The 8,413-nt window shown below is 40.0% G+C and overlaps 1 pseudogene; it reads left to right on the top strand.

Moving 5' to 3' along the window:
* The first annotated feature begins 2,557 nt into the window (after positions 1–2,557).
* Positions 2,558–3,831, top strand: LOC114223236 (dimethyladenosine transferase 2, mitochondrial pseudogene; annotated as a pseudogene).
* Positions 3,832–8,413: the final 4,582 nt, after the last annotated feature.

Here is an 8,413-nt window from a genome sequence, read left to right as displayed (position 1 = left end):
TGATCAAAGAGAATCTCAGTAGATAGAATGTAGTTCAGAAATTACGTTAACTAAGTCTGGACTTCTTATATTAATCATTTCATAATTCATATTTCCAAATATTTACACTTTATTAAACAAGCCCATATTCTTTTCCTGGGAGAAGATGCTTCGTTCTTAAGGAGCCCCATGGTTTAGTAAAAACAAGTATGTGAAGTAAAGCATGAATGACAGGTTACCATGAAGCCAAATCTTTGTGATTTGGTCTCCTTTCCAGACTCAATGGAACAGTAAAGTAGAGGAGTAGCTGGATGACCAGTTGGGTGGGGAGTAGCTGGATGACCAGTTGGGCAGGGAGCACTGTATGACCTCCTTATTAAAAAAAAAAAAAATGGGGACAACAAATTCTTCCTTTAAAATGCAAGTATACTCTTAGAGTGTATGCTCCATAACGCCTCTGTGCAATTATAGCAATGACCTAGTTATTGAAGATGGTGGGCAATGGGGCACTGACAAAGAATATCAGGGGAAATCCTAAAAATGAAGGAAATCAGGGAACTGAAGTTCGGGCCCATCTCTGCTACTATCTAGCTCTATGGCTTAACGAAAGTTACATTGCTTCAACAGACATTGGGAAAACTGGATATCCACATGAAAAAGAATGAAGTTCAACTCTTCCCTTACACTACATTAAAAAATTAATTCAAAATGGACAAATGACCTAAATATTAGTGCTGAAATATAAAACTCTTAGAAGAAAACATAGGAGGAAATCTCCTTGACATTGGATTTGGCATTGTTTTCTTATATATGACACCAATAAGACAGGCAACAAAAGCAAAATTAGATAAATTGGACTCCATTACAAGCTTTGGTGCATCAAAAGAAACAATCAACAGAGTGAAAAGGCAACCCACAGAACGGGAGAAAATATTTGCAAGTCATATGTTATAAGGGGTTAATATCAAGAATATATATATAGAACTCCTACAACTCAACAACAAAAAACAAACAACCTAATTTAAAAAGGAACAAAGAACTTAGGGCCCCTTCGTGGCTCAATGGTTAAGCCTCTAATTTTTGGTTTTGGCTCAGGTCATGATCTCATGAGTCATGAGATCGAGCCCCACATGTGGTTCCTTGCTCAACATGGAATCTGCTTGAGATTCTCTCCTTCTGCCCCTCCCCCCTTCACACTGTTTCTCGCTTTCTCAAAAAAATAATAAATAAAAGTCTTTTAAAAAATAAAAATGGACAAAGAATTTGAATAGATACTTCCCCAAAGAAAATATACAAATGCCAGAAAGCACATAAAAAGATGCTCAACATCACTCATCACTAGAGAAATGCAAATCAAAACCACAATGAGATATCCACCTCACATCCATTAGGATGGCTATTACAGGAAGGAAGGAAGGAAGGAAGGAAGGAAGGAAGGAAGGAAAAGAGCAAGTTTTGACAATAATGTGGAGAAATCGGATCCCTTGTACACTGTTGGTGGGAATGTAAAATGGCGCTGCTATAGAAAACAGTCTGGTTGTTCCTCAAAAAATAAAAAATAGAATTAAGATCTGATCCAGCAATTTGACTTATGAGCATATACCCAACAAGAAATGGAAGGAGGGACTTGAAGATGGATTTTTAGACCCAAGATTATAACAGCATTGTTTATAATAGCCAAGGGGTGAAAGCAGCCCAAGTGTCCATCAACAGATGAGTGGATAGACAAAAGACAGTATATTCATACAATGGAATATCATTCACCCTTAAAAAAGAAGGAAATTCTGGGGCACCTCAGTGGCTTAGTCGGTTAAGCATCTGCCTTCAGCCCAGGTCATGATCCCAGGGTCCTAGGATGGAGCCCTGCATTGGGCTCCCTGCTGAGCGGGGAGTCTGCTTCTCCCTCTCCCTCTGCCCCACCACCCCCTGCCTGTGTGCTCTCTCTCTCTCTAATAAATAAATAAAATCTTAAAAAAGAAAAGAAGGAAATTCTGACTCATGGATGAACCTGTGGACATTACATTAAGTGAAATAAGCCAGTCCCAAAAAGACAAATGCTGTATGATTCCACTTCTAGGGGATACCTAAAGTAGTTAAATTTGTAGAGATAGAAATAGGATGGCAGTTGCCAGGGGCTAGGGGAGGGGAATGGGGGTTATTGCTTAATGAGTAGAATTTCAGTTTAGCGAGATAAGAGAGTTCTGGAGATGGATGGTGATGATGGTTGCACAACAATAGAAATGTACTTAACGGCACTGAACTGTACACTTAAAAATAGTTAAAATGGCCAATTTTGTTACATGTATTTTACCACAATTAAAAAAAAAATTCTAAGATGGAGGTGTCTGGGTGGCACAGTCAGTTAAGTGTCCAACTCCTGATTTCAGCTAAGGTTGTGATCTCAGGGTCGTGAGATCCAGCCCAGGATCCGCTCTATACCCAGCAGGATGCCTGCTTGGGGATTCTCTCTCTCTCTTCCCCTCACTTCCATGTGTTCTCTCTCTCTCAAATAAATAAATAAATCTTTTAAAAACTTTTCTAAGTTAATGAATAGAAAATGCTTTCACGGAGGCTGAAGATGTCGGTACCGTCCCGGGGGCGGGGCTCCCTGCCGTGGCTAGCGCTCTCAGCCTTTGCCGGCGCTGGTCGCTTTTGCGTGTTGGGGTCAGAAGCAGCGAGGTGGAGGGGCGTCCGCGCCGGGTACCGCCACGGGCTTGTCTGACCTCCACCCGTAGCTGGTGCCTAGTCAGGGTTTCAGAGACTCGCCCTCGTGGTTGCCCAAGTACCGCTCAGAGCCCAAGAGTTGCATAACCAGTCCGAAACTGGTCACAACCTTGGTGCAGATCCTGAAGAAAGAAGGGAAAAACCCTGACCAGCTCATCCTGGAGTGCAATCCAGGTCCTGGAATCCTGACTCAAGCATTACTTGAAAGCAAGGCCAAAGTGATAGCCCTTGAAAGTAACAGAACTTTTCTTCCTCATTTGGAGTCCCTGCGCAAAAAGGTGAATGGAAAACTAGAAGTGGTCTACTGTGACTTCTTTAAAATGGATCCTAGAAATTTTGGATTAGTGAAACCTCCCGTTATGATTTCAGAAACGCTTTTTCAGCATTTGGGAATAGAAGCGGTTCCTTGGTCAGAAGATACCCCATTAAAAGTAGGACTCTTCCCAGCAAAAAATGAGAAAAAGATACTTTGGAAGCTTTTATATGACCTATATTCTTCTACGTCTGTATATAGTTATGGACAAGTAGAACTAAATATGTTTATTACTGAAAGGGAATACAAGAAACTGGTGGCAAGTCCCCAAAATCCACGCTTATATCAAGCATTGTGTGCTCTGGCAAGTAGCTTGTAAGATAAACTTCTGCATGTGGAGCCTTGGTCCTCATTTGGCCCATATGGCCAAAGTGGGAGACAGAAAGCTGAAGAATAAGAAACCATTAGGACAAATAAATAAACAAGTAGGACAAAACATGTGTTTAATTCAACTGACCCCTCTTCGGAATTTATCTACAGAAAATTTAACATCTGTTAACTGTGATGTATTTTTTCACATGTTAAAGCAGTGTTTTATGAAGCATAATTTCAAGCTAATGGACCATTTACAGTTATTGAGTCCAGTTAATGCAATGGCTATACTGAAGCAAATAGAGAAACATGGAGACATGAAAATAACAGATCTATACCTTCAAGACTTTAAACAGCTTTTTGAAACTATAGAGTGTTCCAAAGAATCTTGTAGGTGGCTATTTGATGATTGCATGGAAGAGATGATCATGTAGGGAACTTGACTGGCCCACATTAGCTGGAGCCATTGATTTATTTGGAAATTATGACACAAATGGAAGAGAACTAAGTTTGAAAAGCTTCCAGCTTTTCAACAGAAGATAACTATTCTTGTTTTGCAGATTGGGCAGGTAACTTCTTCTGAAGGTGATACCTTTAGTAAACTGGATAAAACCATGGCTGCTCTTTTATTCACAAAAAAATAAAATGAAAACTTCAGTTTAAAAAAAATGCTTTCACAGTGTGGAATACACAGAAAGTACTCCAATCATAATAAACTGCATTCCTGTTATTATTTCACTACATTTTCTTGAGTGAAAGCCCAAGATCATTCCATTACCTTGACAACTCTTAGAGTTCATTTCTAAAATGAGGGGTTTATACATTTAGTTCAATCACCTGCAAGTCCCTTCATCTCTCATAGCTCTCTGTTCTGAGTCAGTAGTGTGTAAATTGTATTCAGGTCCTCCAGGGGAAGGGCATGTAAAGTGGTTTGTGCTCTGGCTGCTTCAATGCATAAATGTGCACACATGCACACGCACACACACACACACCTTGCTTCAAGCAGAAATGCTCACTTTTTAAATACTGTAGTTATGTTCAATATTTATTTTTTAAAAATACTCTCCTAATTTAAAAAAACTGAAAGCTGTAGGGCGCCTGGATGGCTCAATTGGTTAAACGACTGCCTTCGGCTCAGATCATGATCCTGGAGTCTCTGGATCGACTCCCACATCGGGCTTCCTGCTCAGCAGGGGGTCTGCTTCTCCCTCTGACCCTCCCCCTTCTTGTGCTCTCTCTCTTTCATTCTCTCTCTCAAATAAATAAATAAAATCTAAAAAAAAAAAATTGAAAGCTGTATTTCTCAGGAAGCCAGCTATGTGTCTGAAAGAGAAGCCCCAGACCAGCGAAGGTGTGGAACCAGGCACGGTACTGGAGGGCAAATAAAAAAATAAGAACTGGTTAGTAGGAGGTACCAAGTTCCTCCTTAATTATTATTTTCATTTTGGTCTCAAAGTCTTGTATTTTTCTTGAAAAGAGAACAGAAACTCACGGGTATAATTCTAAGTAGAGCAGAGCCCACCATATGTCAATCATTATGGAAACCACACCTTCCCAATACGACTATGGTCAAAGAATCCTATTTTACGAGGAATGGGACAAAGGTTAGCTTGTATAGGACTTTTATCAAACATAGTTGGAATGTAAAACAAAAGTTTTGTGACTTGAAGGAGGTAAATTTCACTCATTTAAAAAATTCACTTACCTGGTTTCCTCAGCCTACTATTCATCCAGGTGAATTCTTTTCATTGTTAAAAACTCAGCTCATTTGCTACCGCTTAAAGAAGCCACCCAAACTGGGTAAAGTGCTTCTCCTCTCAACCCCAAACATTGTCATATATTTACATCGTATGTGCACATGTACCCCATGGCACTTACCGTGTTTTACTTTCATTGACTGTTCATCTTCTCCTTAGTTAGATATACACTCCTCAAGCCAAAGTCTATGTTCTGTTTATCTGTATCCTCAGTGCAGAGTACTTAATATGCATCTTTTAACTGAGCTAAAATAATTTTATGTCAAGATTCACATATAATTGACCTTTGTTTTCTAGCCAACTTTCCTTGATTCATGGGTGCATTTTCTACCATGCTTCATCTTTTAGTTACATGATAATTAAACTTTAACTCCTATTAACAAGATTATTTAGTGATATACAATAGCCAAACTATAGAAAGAACCCAGATGTCCATCATAAGATGAACGGACAAAGAAGATGTGGTGTATATATACAATGGAATATTATTCAGCCATCAAAAAAAAATGAAATCCTGCCATTTGCAATGACAGGAATGGAACTAGCGGGTATTATGCTAAGTGAAATAAGTCAGTCAGAGAAGGACAATTATCACATGATCTCACTCACATGTGGAATTTAAGAAACAAGATGGAGGATCATGTGGAGGAGAGGAAAAAATAAAACAAGACAAAATCAGAAAGAGAGACAAACCATTAAGAGACTCTTGATCATGGGAAACAAACTGAGGGTTGCTGGAGGGGAGGGGGCGGGGGGATGGGGTAACTGGGTGATGGGCATTAAGGAGGGCACATGATGTGATGAGCACTGGGTGTTATATGCAACTGGTGAATCACTAAACACTACCTCTGAAACTAATAATACACTATATGTGAATTTTAAAAAAAGATTAGTGATATAGAAAAATACAAATGTAAATTAAAAGTCTAAATACAAAGATGTGCAAACTTCAATCAACATTTTGTGCAAGCAGTTACACATATATAGGAATGTATAGGAACAAGTCACATGCATACACACTATATATATGCTCTTATATATGAAAATGCATCAAGAGAGTTAAAAGTGTTCATATTTCATGGGGATATCTATAGACATTTTACAAAATACATTTCTGAGACTTTCAGTTTTCAGTATGAAATATAAGGAGCTCAGAAATCACCACTCTGTCCTAACACCAAGTGAAAAGCTAAGCAAACTGAAAAAATCAACAACCCTTCTTAGATCTGTACGAGAAGTGAGGTCACAGAGCAAACCACTGCTCCCAAAACTGGAGAGACCATCAGGCAGCAGGCAGATACAGAGACTCACAACTTATAGGAGCAGACACCCCCAAGTAGAAACCTCTGCAGAAACCAGCACCCAGGGGCACCTGGGTGGCTCAGTCAGTTAAGCGTCTGACATCAGCTCAGGTCATTATCTCAGGGTCTTGGGATTGAGTCCCACATCAGGCTCTGTGCTCAGTGGGGAGTCTGCTTCTCCCTTTCCCCCTCTCTCTCTCTCTGCCCCTCCCCTTGCTTGTACACACACACACTCTCTCTCTCTCAAATAAATAAAATCTTTAAAAGAAAAGAAGGAAGGAAGGAAGGAAGGAAGGAAGGAAGGAAGGAAGGAAGGAAGGAAGGAAGGAAGGAAACAAGCACCCAGGTAAGAAACCCTAAACTGTAACTGATGATTTCCTGCAGGTTCAGCATGGGAAAGTCTATGAGATAAAAACGCCAGGGGGGACCCAGTCATGGGGGGAAACCCTCACTTTTGTGAGTTTTACCTCCAGGGGTTGGACCACGTTCTCACAGTGAAGATGGGAGGAGACATCCCCTCATGCTTCTGGTAAGGGGAGGGAGAAATGTGGCCATTTTGAAATATGCCAGAGCATTCTGTTCTTCACAAGACCTACCCTCAAGAGAAACTGTTTCACTACAGCCTAACTTACTGGGGTTTTGTCAGAGCCTAACTGACCTTGGGGAAGGGAAATACTCAACTTCAATCATCCTGTCCCACCTAAGCCAGGAAGAGGGAGACTGAGAGTCATCTGTGAAGTTCACAGCCAATGGGTACAGGCTTGCCAATAGACTGAGACCCAATCATAGGACTGCAGAATGCTTCCCCACCCCGTGCCTTACCACCATATTACGAAAAAACCTCTTTGCTGCAGTTCCTTTACCCAACACATCATGTCCAGCTTTCAACAAAAAAAAAACCATAAGGCATACCAAAAAACAAAAAGTAGTTTGAAGAGATAGCAAACATCAAAACCACACTCATATATGGCAGAGATGTTGGAATTATCAGAACGTGAATTTTAAAACAACTATGATTCCTATGCTAAGGGCTCTAAAAGAAAAATCAGACAACATGCGAGAACAGGAGGATAATGTTAGTAGAGAGATGGAAATTCTAAGAAAGAATCAAAAAAATGCTGGAAATCATAAACACTGTCATAGAAATGAAGAGTACCTTTGATGGGCTCATTTGCAGACTGGACATGGCCGAGCAAAGAATCTCCAAGCTTGAAGATACGTCAATAGAAACTGAAAAACAAAAAATGAAACTGAAAAAAGTGGAACAAAATATCCAAGAACTGTGGGATAACCACAAAAGGTATAATATACAACCTGAAACTAATGTTAACACTGTGTGTCAACTATACTTCAATTAAAAAAAATTTCTCAGGGCTCCTGGGTGGCTCAGTCGTTAAGCATCTGCCTTCGGCTCAGGTCATGGTCCCAGGGTCCTGGGATCGAGCCCCACATCGGGCTCCCTGCTCAGCGGGAAGCCTGCTTCTCCCTCTCCCACTCCCCCTGCTTGTGTTCCCTCTCTCGCTGCGTCTCTCTGTCAAATAAAGAAAATCCTTAAAAAAAAAATTTACCATGCAATTGAAACAAGAATTAAAAAAAAAACAAACCGTATAACATATAAGTAATGGGGATATCAAGAGGAGAAGAAAGAAAGGAACAGAAAAAATATTTGAAGCAATATGACTGAGAATTCCCCCCAAATTAATGTCAGACACCAAACCACAGATCCAGAGAACAGTCAGGATAAATGAAGGAAAAAACTATATCTAGTCATATCACATTCAAACTGCAGAAAATCAAAGATGAAGGAAAAAACCTTGAGAGAAGTTGGAGGGGAAAAAAACCCTCACGTATCAGGGCCCAAAAGTAACAACAGCATCCAGTTTCTCTTTGGGAATCATGCAAGCAAGAGGTGAAATACTTAGAGAGAGTGTTGAGAGAAAAAAGAAAAAAAAAAAAAAAAAAACACCAACCAGGAATTCTGTATTCTGAGACATTAGCCTTCAAAAGTGAAGAATAAATACTTTCAC

Source organism: Eumetopias jubatus, unplaced genomic scaffold (assembly GCF_037043125.1).
Source record: "Eumetopias jubatus isolate StellerSeaLion01/CBP00866 unplaced genomic scaffold, mEumJub1_p1.0 scaffold_7, whole genome shotgun sequence".
Classification (NCBI taxonomy): domain Eukaryota; kingdom Metazoa; phylum Chordata; class Mammalia; order Carnivora; family Otariidae; genus Eumetopias; species Eumetopias jubatus.
This window is presented reverse-complemented; position numbering and strand designations above follow the sequence as displayed.